The sequence below is a fragment of the Thunnus maccoyii genome, chromosome 9 (assembly GCF_910596095.1).
Source record: "Thunnus maccoyii chromosome 9, fThuMac1.1, whole genome shotgun sequence".
Classification (NCBI taxonomy): domain Eukaryota; kingdom Metazoa; phylum Chordata; class Actinopteri; order Scombriformes; family Scombridae; genus Thunnus; species Thunnus maccoyii.
This window is the reverse complement of record NC_056541.1, coordinates 24,597,270-24,613,541: the sequence shown is the minus strand read 5'-3', so window position 1 is coordinate 24,613,541 and position 16,272 is coordinate 24,597,270. Positions and strand designations below refer to the sequence as shown.

At 43.3% G+C, this 16,272-nt stretch overlaps 1 protein-coding gene and 1 long non-coding RNA gene across 4 annotated transcripts in view; one reads left to right on the top strand and one right to left on the bottom strand.

The window, feature by feature from the left end:
• Positions 1 to 16,272, top strand: part of LOC121903690 (tetratricopeptide repeat protein 28-like) — a 168,546-nt gene that overhangs the window by 72,537 nt on the left and 79,737 nt on the right. The gene's annotated exons all lie outside the window — the stretch shown is intronic.
• Positions 4,419 to 7,025, bottom strand: LOC121903692. Its single transcript, XR_006098084.1, has 5 exons — positions 6,924 to 7,025; positions 6,070 to 6,249; positions 5,898 to 5,986; positions 4,731 to 4,933; positions 4,419 to 4,624 (listed from the first exon to the last, which is right to left on the bottom strand). It is a non-coding gene; the product is annotated as an uncharacterized LOC121903692 (long non-coding RNA).

Genomic DNA, 16,272 nt, shown 5'->3' with positions numbered 1-16,272 from the left:
TATTTCTCTTTCCTCCCCTCTTTCACTCTGTCTTTCCCTCTCTTCTCCTTCTCCCTCTGGTATTTCACTGTTAACTACTGAGCCAGGGAATAGTGCCCCAGCCCCTCTACACTGGATTGTTTGCTCTCAGACAAAGAAGTGGATTTTCAATTAAATTGGCTGTCATTAGAAAGACGGCGACACTCTGCCGTTCCAGGGCCGTCTGCAGCACAGGCAGCCTTCACACATGCTTTGATGATGGCTCATTTTCCTCAACGTCGTTCCCTTTTCTCCCTGATCCTGTCTGAGACACTCGAGCTCCACATCTACGTCCGTACATTTCAGACGCAGAGCTCCTATACCAGTAGTCTGGGACTGTGGCAGACATGCTTATAATATCAGCTTCCACAGTCAGAGAGTGGGAGTTTGCTAGGTGTTAAGATGCTGACTGAACCAGAGACCCCCTGTCTGGTAATTGCACTGGCTTAATAGTACCGAGAATGCTATCTCTGCATGACAGGTGGTCATGAGATGTGGTGGGATAAATCACTGCATAAATTACCCCAGAGTGTTGGAATTGCAGTTTTGCTGAAAAAGGGGAAGTACAGGCGTTTGAAAAGGAGATGCGATAAGCAACTGGATGGGAAATGTGATGAGGAAGTGGCAGAGGGGAGTTAACCATGACACAAGGGAGACAGGGCTTTGAATGCTTGAATCCTGAATGAATTGTGGGCAGTTGTTATCTTTCAATACAAAAACACAAATAATCCAGGTCCGGGTGAATGAGTTTGAAGAGCAGAAACACAGAGGCCCCGGGACAGACAGCATACAGATTAAATGCGTGGTCTATCCTCCAGGGTGGGAAGAATACGCTTTTTTTTTTTCTCCCTATAACACGGTATTTTCATACATATTTGATCCTCTCCTGGCTGTGATTACCACTCACCGCATTGTCAATCTCCATCTCTCACCATTTCCAGTCTGTCCTGCTCTAACAGTATGTGTGTGTGTGTGTGTTGGGCTTGTTTGTGTGTGTATGTGTGTGTGTATATATGCGCACATTGTGGGGAGAAGGGGGCCCAGTTATATTAGATTTGGCAGAGGCAGCACAATTTGTCTGACATGTTGAGGGAGAAGATTAGAGGGGGAAACACAAAATGTATTCAGTATTACACTCTCATCTCACAGCTGTAGCAATTGATTTTTTTTTTTTAAAAGTACACATTGGAGCGCCTGGACCGCCGATAGCTGAGAGGGAGGTGTGGAGAACTGCCATTATCAGGCCAAAGACTCCAATTCACACATGTAAAAATTCCGAATGAAAAGGGGATAAACAGCAATAATCTGTTTCTGCGGACGGAAGCGTGTCTAAAGTCATTTGGGGGGGGAAGCCGCTGTGTATGAGTTTCTCCACTGCTCTGGTTCATTGTCCTTTACTACATGGCTCGGCCTAAGCCTGCCCTCTGGGTCAGATTACTCACAAAATGCCTCGTAGCCTTCCCAGGATTCCCCTAGTCTGAGCTTATCATTCTCACACACATTCAGCAACTTCTCTGGAAAGCGAGCGCACTGTCTTAGCGAGTTCGCATTATGCCCGCCAGTTGACCAAACACTGAATAGTACGGACAACAAAAAACAGGGAGAAAAACGCATTCATCAGCAGTGTTGCCGCCGATATGGGTCAACCACCTGAAAAGCCTCCGCCGCAGTAAAACTGTAGCAGACAGAAGCATCCCGAGTGAAATAGATTGAGATATTTCTATAGTCCTCTGCTAAACAATCGCTACATGTTAACACTCTTACTGTTCCGTGGCCATTGATGAGAGCCAACTTTAAATGAAAGAACCAGTCAATGTCAGCCAGTTAATGCCGTCCTTTGGCAATAAATGGTTTCTTAATGGTTAGTCAATTTTCCCACTTTTGCGTGTAGTCTCATATGAAATGATTAGTGACGCATGGCTGTGTTAGGAGAGGGAACATCAATCAAGCCTGAGAGAAAGGATGGCTAATGACACATGTGTCTGAGAGGGAGGCCTGAGGGGGCGGTGGGTGGTGATGCTGGTGGGGTAGCTGCCTTTCACTCTCAAAGATGTATTTTTGTTCTCTTTGTTCTCTCTTTTTTATCTCACAACATGTAATTAATAGTTGCTCCCACAGACCTTAGCTGAACATGTAAGCTTGTTCTCTTCAGTCCCTCGTTTGAAAAGAGATTTAAAAAACATGTTTGAAAGTTAACAGGAATACTTTTGGACTTGCGTACATCTAAAAACGCAGAACTTCCTTGGTTTCGCGTTGTTGCGGCCGCAGTCAGGTAAACATGTGTGTGTCTCAGAGTGTGCGTATGCTTTGTAGTCGTTGACGTAACGCGTGTTGTTTTTTATGAGTCCCCCGCTCCATGTGTCGAGGCTTCTCTTGACGTCAGCATGTGGAGCGCCCTGAACCGTGAAGCCCCGCACATCATGTGAGCGGAGGGAACAGAAGAGACTCCGCTCTCAAACTCTCTCTCTCTTTGATCAGTCTGGAAAACTCAAACCAGCTTCCATCATACTGTGCCAGTGTGTGGGAACACTTTCACACAGTATTTACCTTGATGGAGAATTGAAACTGACTTGGTGGAGGAACGTGACTCTCCTGGGATTTAGAACAAAGTGCTTGTGTTAGTAAACAGATGCATAAATTGCACTCTTCTAAGCTGTGAGTAACACTCGCAGACTTGCACGGCCTGTGAGCGGGGGTGTATAATTTCAGCATCCCTCGAGCCTCGCAAGGCTTTGGTTAAACATTCCGGAAATACCATCCTGGCGATCCATCTTTGGCCACCAAGTGAAGGAGTGGCTTCCTGCTTCTTCTCCTCTTTGAGATGTGTGTATAGTTCCCTGATGGAGCACCTAGATCAGCTGGCACTTTGTGCTCCATCCGTCTGCTGACACTTTTTCTCTGCTTGTCTTATTTATAGCAGTCACTCAATATACAGTACCGGTTCAAAGTATGGACACACATTCTCATTCAAGTGTGTCCAGACTTTTGACTGTTACTGTATGCGGTCCATGTTTTCCTTTCTGTGGAAGGAGCAGTTGTGTTGTGACACTGGCAGTTTGATATCAGGACTTTTGATTTTCTGTGATTGTAAATGTTACTTTTTGGCCTTTTGATTAAAACCACATGGAAGATCCTGAAAAGCTGTGAAGTAGTCCAGTGCCAAATGAGGAAGGGAGACTATCTTAGAAGTTGCATTAAAAAGCACTGATAAGGATTTTTAAACTCAAAAAGAGGAAATTAAGGAACCTTGCATGTAATGTTGGTCTCTCATGTGGATTTAACTTTCTGGAAAGAAAAATAGTAAAATATTGAGAAATATGCCCAGCAGTGGTCAAAGGAACTAACAGTTGCTAAATCAAGAAAAGTTGAATTATCTCACTGTGTAAAACATCAAAATACTGTAGATGCTAGTGGAAAAACATCAAATTAGAGGAGCATACTACACAGTCAGTTTTTTGCTAATTAAATGATAACTAGACTTCCAGCATGGTTTAGATAATAAAAAAATCAGGTCATGGGCTAGCTGCTCAATGCCAGGCGTCCTCAAGCTACATGTCACACTTTATATACCTTGGTAAAAATCATAGCATGGTATTGCCCTAATGCTAACTCAATTACGCCCCTTCCCTCTTCTGAGCCCCAAGCTTAACCTTATCTTAGATGTCCATGAACCATAACTGATATAATCATAGCAGTCCCTGTGTGGATGTGTTACCAGCACATTATCAGACGTTGTAAATCAGTTTATGGATTAATCAAATTTAGCCCCCACGTCTTTAAATAGCAGTTCTCCCTCCCTCCCTCCTCAGCGTCCCTCCTGCAGTGGAATCAGTTGAGTGCTCTGCCCATTTCCAGAGCATTCAGGTGTGGCTCCACCTCCGCACTCTGTTAATAAGGACGTAATGGCTCCATATCTGCTCCCGGGCCAAATGAATTGAATCAGTTCCACGGTGTGATTAAGAGTGTGGCCCGGCTCGTCCTATTGCAATGCTGCGCTGGTGCTCCAGCTTTGTCTGTGCTGAGTCGAGGGTAGTTCAGGAGAGAGGTCTGGGCCGTCACTCAGTGGATATCCAAAGCACCTTCCTCCGCACAAACACAAACATGATCAAAGCTGCTCAGCGGGATATCTGACTGCTGCAGTTTTAGTACAGTTTGGAGGGAAATACTTTTGGCACTCTGTCTTTGTAACATGGAAAGTGTCTTTTGAACCAGTGATACTACCGTTCAAGTAATGAGGCAATTATGCTCGTATTGTCTTATGAAGGAATTTATAATGCGGAACATAAATCTTTCACATGGGCTGTATGTATTTTTCACACAGACATGGATAGAAGTCTGCATTAGTATCCGCTTTTTTTTTTTCATTCACTCGTCTCAAGTATGAAAACAGCCATCACCTCTCATCGTTTTGTGTTTTAATGATAAAGCATATATACATAAAAAGAACAAAGCAGGCACACAAAGCAATAGCATACAACCAGCCACCTTATTAAGTATTTCTGTAGCCAACAGCCAGAGATAATGAAGGAAGCGGGGGTTGGTGGGAATTGGTTTGACAGCCTTTTCTCTCTGTTTCTCCCTCCCGCAGCACCATCCTCTTGGTCCTCTGTAAATACCATTGAGATAAATTAGCGTCTCTGATAAAAACAGACCTGCTTCACAAAAGACACCATAAGTGACGGTAATTGTCTTTCTCAGATTACATTTCTAACCTTTGCACCTCGTTCCCTCCTCCTCTTAGCAAGCCTCAGTTCTCTTAAGCACACAGGCATTGAACTGACAAGTTGTGTCGTTCAGATACACTTGTTATTTACTGTGGAATTTAGGAGGCACTTTCTCTCCCATTTCTTTGACTGCTTGTCATACACTCCAGTGCCACTGATGGAAAGAGTCGTCACTCGCTGTCAGAGCAGCCCTGCAAAGTGGACAAATGTGTCAAACACCTTTGGTGCTTTGATCCCGTCTGAATTGCACATCTCTGCCACTCACTTCACTTCTAGCAGTAATTCTCTGGATGCATCCAAAGTCTTGGCTGACATTGATGCAGCCAGAATATAGGAATTGATGCATGTATAACATCCACAGTAAGCTATGTGCAATATGGTGCTCTTTTTGAGGAAAACGAAGCCATAGAAATACTCATGAAGACAAAGTAAAGTGATGGATACAATAAGGCAGAGAGATGTAGGGGTGGGTGAAAAGATAAAACAAGTGTGAGGGAGGGAGGGACTGAGAGAGGGGAGAGAGGGGGAGATGAATAACTGTTTGACAGGTGGAATGAAAAAGCCGCAGAGGGTGTTTGGAGCAGTGTGGTAGGAGTGTGTGCGGTGTGGTGTGGCGCAGCACAGCGTTTGGGTCATACATCACACTAATACAGCAGGAGGACATAGCCTAGCACAGCGCTATGCAGAGCAGGGGAAGAATAATGTGCTGCGCTTGCACCCGCTCAATCTGATTGAAACACACAGCACAGGGGCTACATTTACTCACCCCCCACATGCACACTTTATAAATCTACTCTTGGTCTCTATATTCTCCCAGATAATCCGCGAAAAACAGAAACAGAAAACAGACACATGGGTTCTCCATCACTGTGGGAGGAGGGTCTACTGCATTGTGCGTGTCAGCTAGCTACATGTTGCTATGAAGAGCTGTGCTGCCAAGGCCAGAAACATTTAAGTGCAGTGATGTGGTGAGTGAATTGCAAGGCATGCAATTAAAAAGGCATTAGGTCGCCATTAAGAATGGGTTTGGCTTGTTTAAAGACACTGATTAGGATTGTTTATTAATTTATATAGAAAAATAATGGGGGAATAATAACTGCACAGACATTACTCTTCTATGGTGCTTATAGTATATGGCATTTTAAATGATCTTACCTGTAAATCTCTGTTTGGCTTTATTATTTTTCTATTTGGGGCTTGATACATTGGTATAAGGCTCCAATTATGGGTGGAGTCTAAAGCTGCTGAAACCGGACAAAAAAAATCATTATTATAGATGACGTTGGTATAAATGTTTTAGCTTTCTCAATGTATGAAATAATATAACCTTCATTTAACAGGGCCTGGCTCGGTGCTCCACACTCTGCCAGCCTTTGATCACTGAAGCAAGATTCAAAGCCGTTCTGATGGGAGCTCACAGCCTCTCTCTCTGGCTCATGCCACTGACATTTACATTATCCCGCCTGGTCTTCCTTCAGCCCTGATAATTAGCTCCATCACTGCCGTGCTGGAGAAAAAAAAAAAAAAAAAGAGTATGCGATATCACCTTTGGAAGGATGCTATAACAGCTATGTGTTATCAGCAGCCTTTCACACAAAGGCTGCATTCACACCAAATTCAGCAATGCGTGAAAAACAGCAGTGCTCCCATTCCTTTGAATGGGTGCATTTAGGTTGGGGAGGGGGGACTGCATAGGGATTAGCAAAAAAACACAGTGGCTGTTTGGCAAGAAGTTGAACTGGACTCAACTTTTGCTGAAACCCAACCTGACATCATGCTGTGGTGGCCAATCACATACATGCTGTTTACCTCATGATAGTTAAGAGATAAGTCCTTAAAAGCATTAATCTGTAACTCCAACTCTACTTCCTGGATTATATTTCATTGTCTCAATGGTACCTTAAACATGACCCACCATTGTAGCCCCCTGTGTTGTAGTGCTGGATTGCTGGATTTGGTGTGAATGCAGCCAAACTGAGCTAGGCAGGTGATGGCCCACATGCCAATCACACCTAACAACAGCAGGCAACGGTGATGTGATATTCATGCAATGGAGTTTTATATTGCAATCTTCTCTGTGGGTGTATCTAATTGGCTGAGAGTTCAGTTCTCGGAGCCTTCCACCTGCTTACACTATCATTAGTGTCCAGGCTGTGCTGCTTTACATTTGTCACCTCTCACCTCCTTTGGGGAACTGAGGCGGGAGGAGGGCCGAGTGTTGGCCCTTTGCTGTTGTGCCACTCTGACCTCAGGAGGTGATTAATTAAGGTTGAGGGCCATCCAGATGATCACACCTACAAAAACACACGCAGAGGTGATGATGAGGAGCGTTTAGGTACCCCCCTGTCCAGCCTGCTGTGCTCTCTCACCTCCTGGCCATGGTGCTGATTGAATAGAGTCATCACTGATGGCAACCTCTTCTTCAGATGTGGGTGGGCTACTGGGGACCTCAAGGCCTGCCTTAGAAGAGAATTGGATTCCCTGCACTAATAAGGATTTGTCCACCAGGGAGTTAAAAAATAGATGGAGGTTGTCTTTGAAATGTATGCCTGTAGGGGTTTTGGGGGGTTGGGGGTTGATAGGTTGAGGTATAGAGGTGGATCCCACTGTTGACAAGGATGCTATTTTCATTATTGTCCTCGTCTTGTCTTGGGTTGTGTTCATTAGAGTTCAAGGGTTGGTGTGTGCCAACTTTCACAGGGGTCGAAATTGGGGTTTCAAGGGGTATGAGAGGGCCCCTCAGGCGGTAAACTGGTCCTTCGGAGCGTTGTGGTATTTGACAGGGCAGCTGTAATTGCTCCTCAGAGACCAAGAAGAGTCAGCATCATCAAAACCAGCACTTTTGAAAGGGATTCACTCCCAGAAGGAAAGAAATGCTACATGGGAGGAGGGAGACCTTAAGAGAGCGAGGCAGGAAAAGACATTTATTCATTTTGTGTTAATAACTTTTATATCTGTGGAGAAATTACCTCAGATGTCTTCCTTAGGTCCTTTGGGGCATTGAAATCTCTGGCCCCTTTACTGCCACATCCTTTTCCTCCCCCCAATCGTTTTTCTTCCCTCAAAATTTATTTTCTTTTCATTTGTGTCAATGGTTGTGTATTGAAAAACATGAGAGAGTTAGGCCGAGCCTCGGGGTCCCCCAGGGCCAGCTCTGAGGCTCTCTTTCAGCATGCGGCATGATGTTCAAAGGCTCCTCCAGTTTTCAGCCCAGTTGAAAGCCAAGTGTTTAGGGTGATTCACAGTAATGGCCGTGTCCTTTGCTGTGCTGGGTCATGAGAGTGGCTTGGGTCATGGGCGGACAAGTTTTTTTTTTTTTTTTGGATTGAGCTGTTTGAGGATAACTAGCCTGTAATACCAATATTCACATCTGCTGCTAGGAGATAGTAGTCATGGTGGAGCACTCGGATTGAGCCTTTCTGTGTGACGTTTGTCTGGAGGCTGTGATAAATATACCTCTCTAATTGACCAGGGTGTCAGAAACCTCTCACTTTTGTTTGTCTGGTTTCAGTGAATCTTGGTTCATGAATGAAGGGCATAGACAGCTGCAGAAACTGTGTGACAGCATCTGCTGTTGTATAACTGTGCCTGTGTGTGTGTGTGTGTGTGTGTGTGTGTCAAATGGGTCACCATTGGAGTGATGGGTGTGCTTTTGATGGGTGACCTAACTCCCTCTCCCTTTCACCTGCCTCCTCCCTCATACATCCTTCACTCTTGTTCTCTACTGAACGTGATGTATCACTTTATACCCTGAGACAAGAAATATGATGATTTAAATGTATCAGTTGGCAATTAGTCTACCACGTCCACCCTGTGTAATGCAGATATATTTGCATTAATAAGACCAGACCTTCATGGCTGACTGCCTATAGAAGAGATCCCTTTCCATAAACAGTAGCTGGCGTCCCCTTGGGTGGGACCCAGTTGTTGACCCATGATGAACTCCTGACCAGAGCTGCCATGTCCTCCTGACTTAGTGCAGTGACACTCTGCATTGTGACCGAAAGACAGCGAGAGAGAGACAGACTGACAGTCTGACCCAGACACACTGGAATGCAAATAGGGGGATCTATAGAGATTATACTGCCCGCTTTTTTAAATAGCCATGGTCCTTTAGAGTGCCAGTCACCCCCGCTATAGAGGCCTGGTCAAAGAGATACATTTTCTTTTCATGTTGCAAAATGTAGTTTCATTGGAGCTGATCTGTCGTCACAAGCAAATTATTTTCTTTCTTTTTTCATAGTTTTTTTTTAGGTACTGCTTTCAGCAAGGCTCAAACAGAGTGCAGTGGTGAAAGATATACTATTGGCTTAATCTCATCCTCTCTTTTGTGTGTATGCAGTCCCAAACCGGCTGCCTCTTAACTACCTTTGCCCCCTTATCCTTTCATTCTCTCTCACCCTCTCTCTCTCTCTCTCTCTCTCTCTCTCTTTCCTCCCCTCTCCCTCACCTCCCTTACTGCCACACTGAGATGGTTTAATGGAAATTATTCAAAAGTGGGAAGAAACGAAAAGTCCAGGGTTCACTGGCTCTTTGTCAAACCATATCTGTTCAAGTCAGAGAAGGCATAGTAGCAACTGGGGCACACATTTCTTAACTTTGCTGAAAGGCCATTTGTTATTAAGGCAGCATAAGCATTGTATTTCTTTTTGCTTGCAGTAGAGTCTTTTATGAATGTGGCGCTTTCTTTACCCTTAACAACGAGGGGCAATGCCCAGAGTGCTTATACTTTATTTTAGTTGATTTAAAACCTCTTCTAACTTTTGAATTTTCTGGACTTTCCTTACACTGCAAACCATCTATTTAATGTTGCTAAACATTTCTGTATTGAACAGCACCAAGGCATTAATCACCAGGGGCAGATAAAATGCCACAGGGCAACATGACATTCATGACATTTCTTTTGTTGGTTTCTTTGAGTGACTTTGAAAGTCTTTAAGGTCTAGCTCTTCCCCAATCGTGTTTCAAATTTACAGATAAGTCAGGGTCATAAATTTATATTCTGCACCGCTCTCTTAGTATCAACATTGCCTTTATATTTTATTTAAATGAATAAAAGGTCAGAGCTCTGACAGCTTATTGGCAAAACAACATAGCAGTCCTCTCTGACAAACACTTTAAGTAAATGGATATTAGTGATGTTCAGGTGTATTTGCTTTGCATATTCTCATTGGTACAGAACATTAAAATGTCCCTCCTGTTCCACATTGTCCCTGTTCAATCACAGGGAGCTGTGCAACGCAGGGCTTCTCTCTAAGCCCAGTGTCAGTCTCCCAGAGAGTCAAGACAGCAAAGAGAGGAGGGGGATTTGTCTTCCTTTCCCCTTCACTTATCTCTTTTGTTTGTCCTGGTTTCCATAGATGAGCAGCAGCCCTCCATTCTCTTCTCAAGCGAAACTAAGTGCTGCCGCTACTCTCGACCTGCCAGCTCCAAATTGGCAGCCTGACCTTCTTTTTCTTCCTCGGGGCGTCTGCACAAAGCCATACCTCTACCATGGGGGAAAAATGCAATTAAGAGGTGACATAAACACTGAGCACCCGTTGTAGCTGTGCCCAGGAAGAAGGAGGGGGTAAGGCAGCTGCCATTGTGACACGCATGCATAGATACTGGTCTATTAATTGGAATTTACGCATTGCAGAGTGACACTGGGGTGAACACACTCGATAGAGAGCAGTGGATGTGACTCGGTCTCAATGAATAAGCCTTGACAGGAGAGTGGTGTCAAGCTTTGCTCTGGCTGGTGTATGCATTAAGTGTGGCTGCTCTCTGACCTGGTGTTTTGATTCGTTGTAGGCAATTATCACACGTGTGACAAACAGAATGAGTATGCAAAGTAGGGATGCAAATTTTAAGCAATGTCCTAATTGATATATTAACCCACTAAAATCATTACAAATGAAAGCTTGATGAAAGCTTTGAAATCTAAGACCTTTTAAAGATGAAACATAATTTTGTGCTTACAGGCTTTACTTGAGGACATAAATTAGATGAGACTAAAGATGCATGACACAAAATCTAATCCAATCTTGTATCAACAAATTGTGCTGCAGCCTTCAAATGTCAATCAAGAAGAAGATAAATTCGGGTATCTCCTGGTGAATGTTTTCATAGTCATGAATGCAATACAAAGACATCATGACACTCTAATTGGGCATAATAACTTGAGAATATCCCCAAATTATATTAATTATGCTCTATAGAAACATAATACTCTTTTTGTAAGTTGTATTATGAGAATACCTTGCAGCTTTTTAGTAGAGGAAGCCCATTAAAACGGTCACTGAGGGAGAGTGCTGTTTAATTGCCAGCTAAGGTTTGTGACATTTGGAGCAGCACATCGAATCTGGCCCAAAGTCCTGAAGGTGTTGTGAGGGACTGAGTAATTACTCTCGTCTCTCCAGGCAACGGGTTTAATAAGACAACTCAGTGATAGAAGGGGAACACATGCACACACAGACACAAGCGCATGCCACACACACACACAGTCGTAAGACATTCACACGAGTTACATAGATTGTTGAGGTAACACATTTTGTTTGTTTTTGTATTTACTTGAGAGGATTTCAGCAGCTGTGAAGTTTTGATTATTTTTTTTACCATTGATGGTGGGTTTGTTACTTTTAGTTTGAAGGCAGTGGTCAGAGCAGTGGCGTGGCATGACTTTTCCACTAGGTATTGTTGTGGCCCTAGCTAGCTCTGTGTATTTTGGCTGTGCATGCACCGTGCAGTGTAGCAGTGAGCTAGCTGCTGGTGGCTAGCAGCTAGGCTAGCAGTTTCTCTTAACAGGGCTGTTGGACTGTTGAATACACTAACTATGCTATGTAAACAACTCCTGTGTTTACGTGGGTACTCATGCGACATATCTTTGGAAAGCTAAGATTCTTGTGATTCGATTGGTGTAAACCATTTCAAGATACAATCACAACAGCAGGTACAATCAACGCCTCTGTCAGACCATCAACAAACAAACAAACAATTCCAAAATTTATGCAACTCACCTATGAAGCTTCATATTAATCTGCTGAGCCATAAAACTCAGACAAAAATTGTCTTGTTACATTGAAAAAGGTCCATTTGATCCAATCCAGCAAAATATGTTACAAAACATATTATTACATCAATAAATACCCACGAGCCGCTGTTGTATCATTTCAAATTAGCCAGCAAAGGTGCCTAATTTTCCAAGTAGTCTCTGTCATAACTCTAGTTAGCAAGTAAACATTAGTGATAGCACAGTATCAAAATGGTGATTGCACTCTTTTGATTGACACTTCAGTTGACCCATTAGGAGCTTCTGTGTCCTGTCCACAGCCTACAATAGCCAACGAGAGTCCACATTGAAAGGAAGTACCTCCCCCTTTTCTTTTGTGTAAAGACCAAGCCAATTGGAACATATTGTGCTCGACGACTGGCACTTCGTATAGCCAATGAAATTCCAAAAATGACCATATGCAGTTTTAATGGGTTCTATAAAACCACAAGGAAATTATATAAATTTAAACAGTTTGTGTTGTTTTTATGTAAACTGCTTTTCCATCATAGTATTTGTGTTAACTCTTCTATATGCAGAACGTTTAGTTTCAAGAAGGAAAAAAGCACTATAATGTATTTATGCTTCAGTCTGGAGCAGGGGTCCTTTGGAGTCTCCAAATGGCCTTTTTTGTAAAATGGCGAGACATATCCTTAGAAAAACGTGTAAAATATTCATTTTCGGGTCATCTGCAGGCATCTAATTGCAAAAAAATTCAGGCAGAAATAAAAGCCTTCAACTTAAGTGTGTTCAAACTTCTATTACTCAATGCCAGTAGCACTTACAATGATTCTGACTGTTTCTGAAAAACCTTTAGAGTGTTACCTTTCAAAGAGACCAAAACCATGCATGTACTCCAAATGGTTCGAGAACAGTTTACAGTTTACTTTGGGTATGCCTGCGATAACAGTTATAGGCTAATTTTACTGGAATATACAGGAATGTTGGGGGTTAAGAAAAGTACCTTTTGGTGGCCACTTAGTAACTGCTTTCACTTAACAATTATTACCACAGTAACACAACAATCTGTGTATGTTTTGCCTGCTTTCAGGGGGTAAATGGTATTGAATAGAAAATTGCCCAATCTGGCAACATTTCTTGTGCATAAAAATTTCCACCCCAGATCCAGTTATTTTTGGTGTGCAGTGTCTACCAATGAGAGGCCACCAGGAAAAAATATTACACATATACCGCCGTTGAGTGGAGAAAAGTTCATTTTTTTTTATCTGCATGACTTTAAGTTCAAGTGTCTCTTCTGTATACTGTAATCATTACTAAGTATGAACATTCTGTGTATGACCTCATCACTGAGACCCTCTCTTTCTGAGAGTGATCAGGACTGATCTATCTGCTTGGTTAGGCTTGTAAACAGGCTGCCGCTCCACCATGTCTGTGCTTACCATGTTTGTACAGTAAATGAGTGGTTGCCTGGCCTTCTCCTCAGGGTTGTTTAGCTTTCAGACCCCTGACAGAGGAAAGGAAACTCCCTTGGGGGAACATGAAGCACTACAGGTTGAATGAAATTCTCTCAGAACACTCCAAAGCGCTCTTCATCTCCACAGGCTCTGGGGAAAAGAGCAGCAGAAAAATGTTTAAAACAGGATGCTTAATCCAGCAGCACAGGAAAAGCATAGTAGTGTGTGGAGTTTTTTTTTTTTTTTTTTACCCAAGAGAGAAAACACTTTTAAAAGAGGCCCAGCATGATAGGCCAGCATAATGAGCAATCACCAGCTGATATTAGGAAGTTTATTCATTGAGTACTGCTAGAAGATGGCTTAGTGCAGGATGTTATCTTAATGCCACAACATGATAAATGATGCAGGGAGGATAGTGTTAGGAAATAATTAGGAAATATGTAGTAACATATTTCCCAGCACAGAGAGCAGTAACATTTTGCAGAAAATAGAGTATAAGAAAAAAATGAAACCGTGTGCTCTTGTTGTGTGCTGACAAGACTAATACGGTCTCACAAACTGCAGGTAAACACAGTATTAAATGAAGCTGATGTGATAGCAGGGGACCTTCAGCTCATTTTTTATAATTACCACAGTAAGCATGATATAACATGCTCCAATATCTGTATTGTAGTGGAGTAATAGAACATCACTCACACACAGTGCCATCTAATGATAAGTTATGAGAGTGAGTCCTCCTTAAATGGTCCAGTGGGTGTGTGCGTGTGTGTGTAACTTATAGCAGGGTCTCAAACAGGGGCTAGTGGCTCAGTAAATGATGGTGGTGGGGTTGGCTACATCGACTTGGGTCATCACTCCCTGGGTAGCCTGATAGGTAATTCATACACCCCTGCTATAGAGAGGGGGGTCAGTGCCTTTTCGCCATTTATCACGTCATGTCTTTCTCTAAAACCCCTGACCCTACTGGCTTGCACTCAGGCAAACTGTTACATTAATACAGAAGGGCAAGAAGTGCAGTGTTGTAAGATACAGAGCATCTAGTATTTAGCTTTAGTCCGAGAATCATTCCTCTTATTAGCCAAACTGTGTCCTCTAGGTGTTGAACCACAGAGCTGTGAGTGTAGAGCTGCAGGTCCGGACAATGTGCTAATTTGAATTTGCAGGTTTCCTGATGTTCATTTGCAAAGTGGTGTTGCGGAGCTGCACCTTGCTCCGGGTAATCATTAGCACAAGAGGAGGATTTAGTATTCTGCTCAGCTGAGGCACTGACATAGAGGGGTCCCTGGCTTCTGTTTCTATTAGTGTCCAGGCCTGCGGCTACACAACCAACACTTCAATGAGAGCTTTCTCAAAGCATGGCCATTTCTCTGCTGCAGCTGCTGCCCTTCTAACTCGCTAGCTTAGGGATAGAAATATGACACTAGAGAACACCCGTAGTATTCTCATGCCCCACCCCTGTGTCTTTTCTTCTCTACTCCACTCACGATTTCACATCCAATTTTCCCATCGCCCAGTGATGCCCATTCCCCTAAGACCCCCAGCTACTGTGGGATCACTGGACTCCCCTGTGAGTGAGTGTGTGTGTGTGTGTGTGTGTGTACTCTGTTATTGATCAGGGTTGTGTCTTTGTGGCTCTGGGCTCCTGCTGCTGTTATCACTGCAGTGTGGAGGGTTGGGAGGAGGGAGTGTGGTTCACAGGACTGAGACCTCCAGGGTGGTGTGTGTGTGTGTGTGTGTGTGTGTGTGAGATCTAATGGGACTTACACTAGGCACAGCATGTTGTCAGTTTGAGGTTTTTCTCTTAGCTCTTATATTTGCAACAATTTAAACAATTAAACTAAACATAATTACAGTTTATTTGGTCTGACAGCTAGATAACTGTCCAGCAGGAGAAAGGTAACAAGAGAATATATTAGACATAAACAATGAAATGTACACAGGATTTCTAAAATCATCCTAATCACAAGTAGGAGAAGGGTGTCTAATGTGATAAAAACAAGACCAGTTTTAGATTCGTCTTTCAATTAAAAACTGTTTGTATTAGCAATTAAAATAAGATTGACGCGAAATTGGTTTTAAGTGCATTCCTAAAACATTCCAGTTTTCTGTTCAGGGTGAAAATGAGTGATTTGGGAGAGAAAGAGAGACTGGCCATGGTGAGGGAATGTTATTTCATTCATTTTAAGGAGGAGTAGTAGTTACCTGCAGCAGAGGACGCAACTCCTGCTTTTCATTTAGAACAAAGTGAAGGTGAAAGAAGGAGAATTCTTCCCTATTTTCCCCCATTTCTACCTCCTTTATCCACGGTTTCCCCTTACTTTAGTTCTCTGCTCAGTGGGTGTGGATAGGACTCTTATGATGGATTGCGCTACTGGTCCTCTTGAGTGCATGCATGTGAATAAGTGGGTGCAGTGTGCGCATGTTCCTCCCTTCCCTCCCTCTTTCCTCCATCTGCCTCTTTTTTTTTTCCTTTTTCCCAAAGTTCTCCTTGCCTTCCCAGTCTATCCTTTTCTCTCACTTCTTATTTCAGACATATGTGCAGAAATGTATGCTGGGACACGCGTATGTACTTATATTCACATATGGTTACACACACAGACACGCTGACACACTCAGCAGAACTGCGTAGCACTCAAGGCACCATTCCTTCGTGGCCACTGTGATTAATTACTTTTAACAAAGCAAACAGAGTCTTGCTTGTCCGGATCAATCTTTTCCCCTGTCTTGGTGCAAGCTGCTGTCACCAGTAATTGCCAAACTCTGTGTAGTATGAAATGAGGGCCACTTTCACCTCTCCGTGGTCCTAAGCTAACCATATCCTCAATTTTCTATGCTTGTGCTCTTACTCTCTTGGCTCCCATGTCCCTCTTCCCATGTCTCTCTACTCTTTTTCCTTGTAAAGCAACACCATTTATGGGAGATGCAGTGAGCTTTTCAATATAGCTGTGAGATGGGTTGTCATGTCATCCTAGGGTGACCATATTTTTAAACCCCCAAATCGGGAGTTTGGAAATCAGGGATTTGACCCTCAAGTGTACCGCACATTCATGCACATGCACATGTATGCGCTTATGCACACACCATT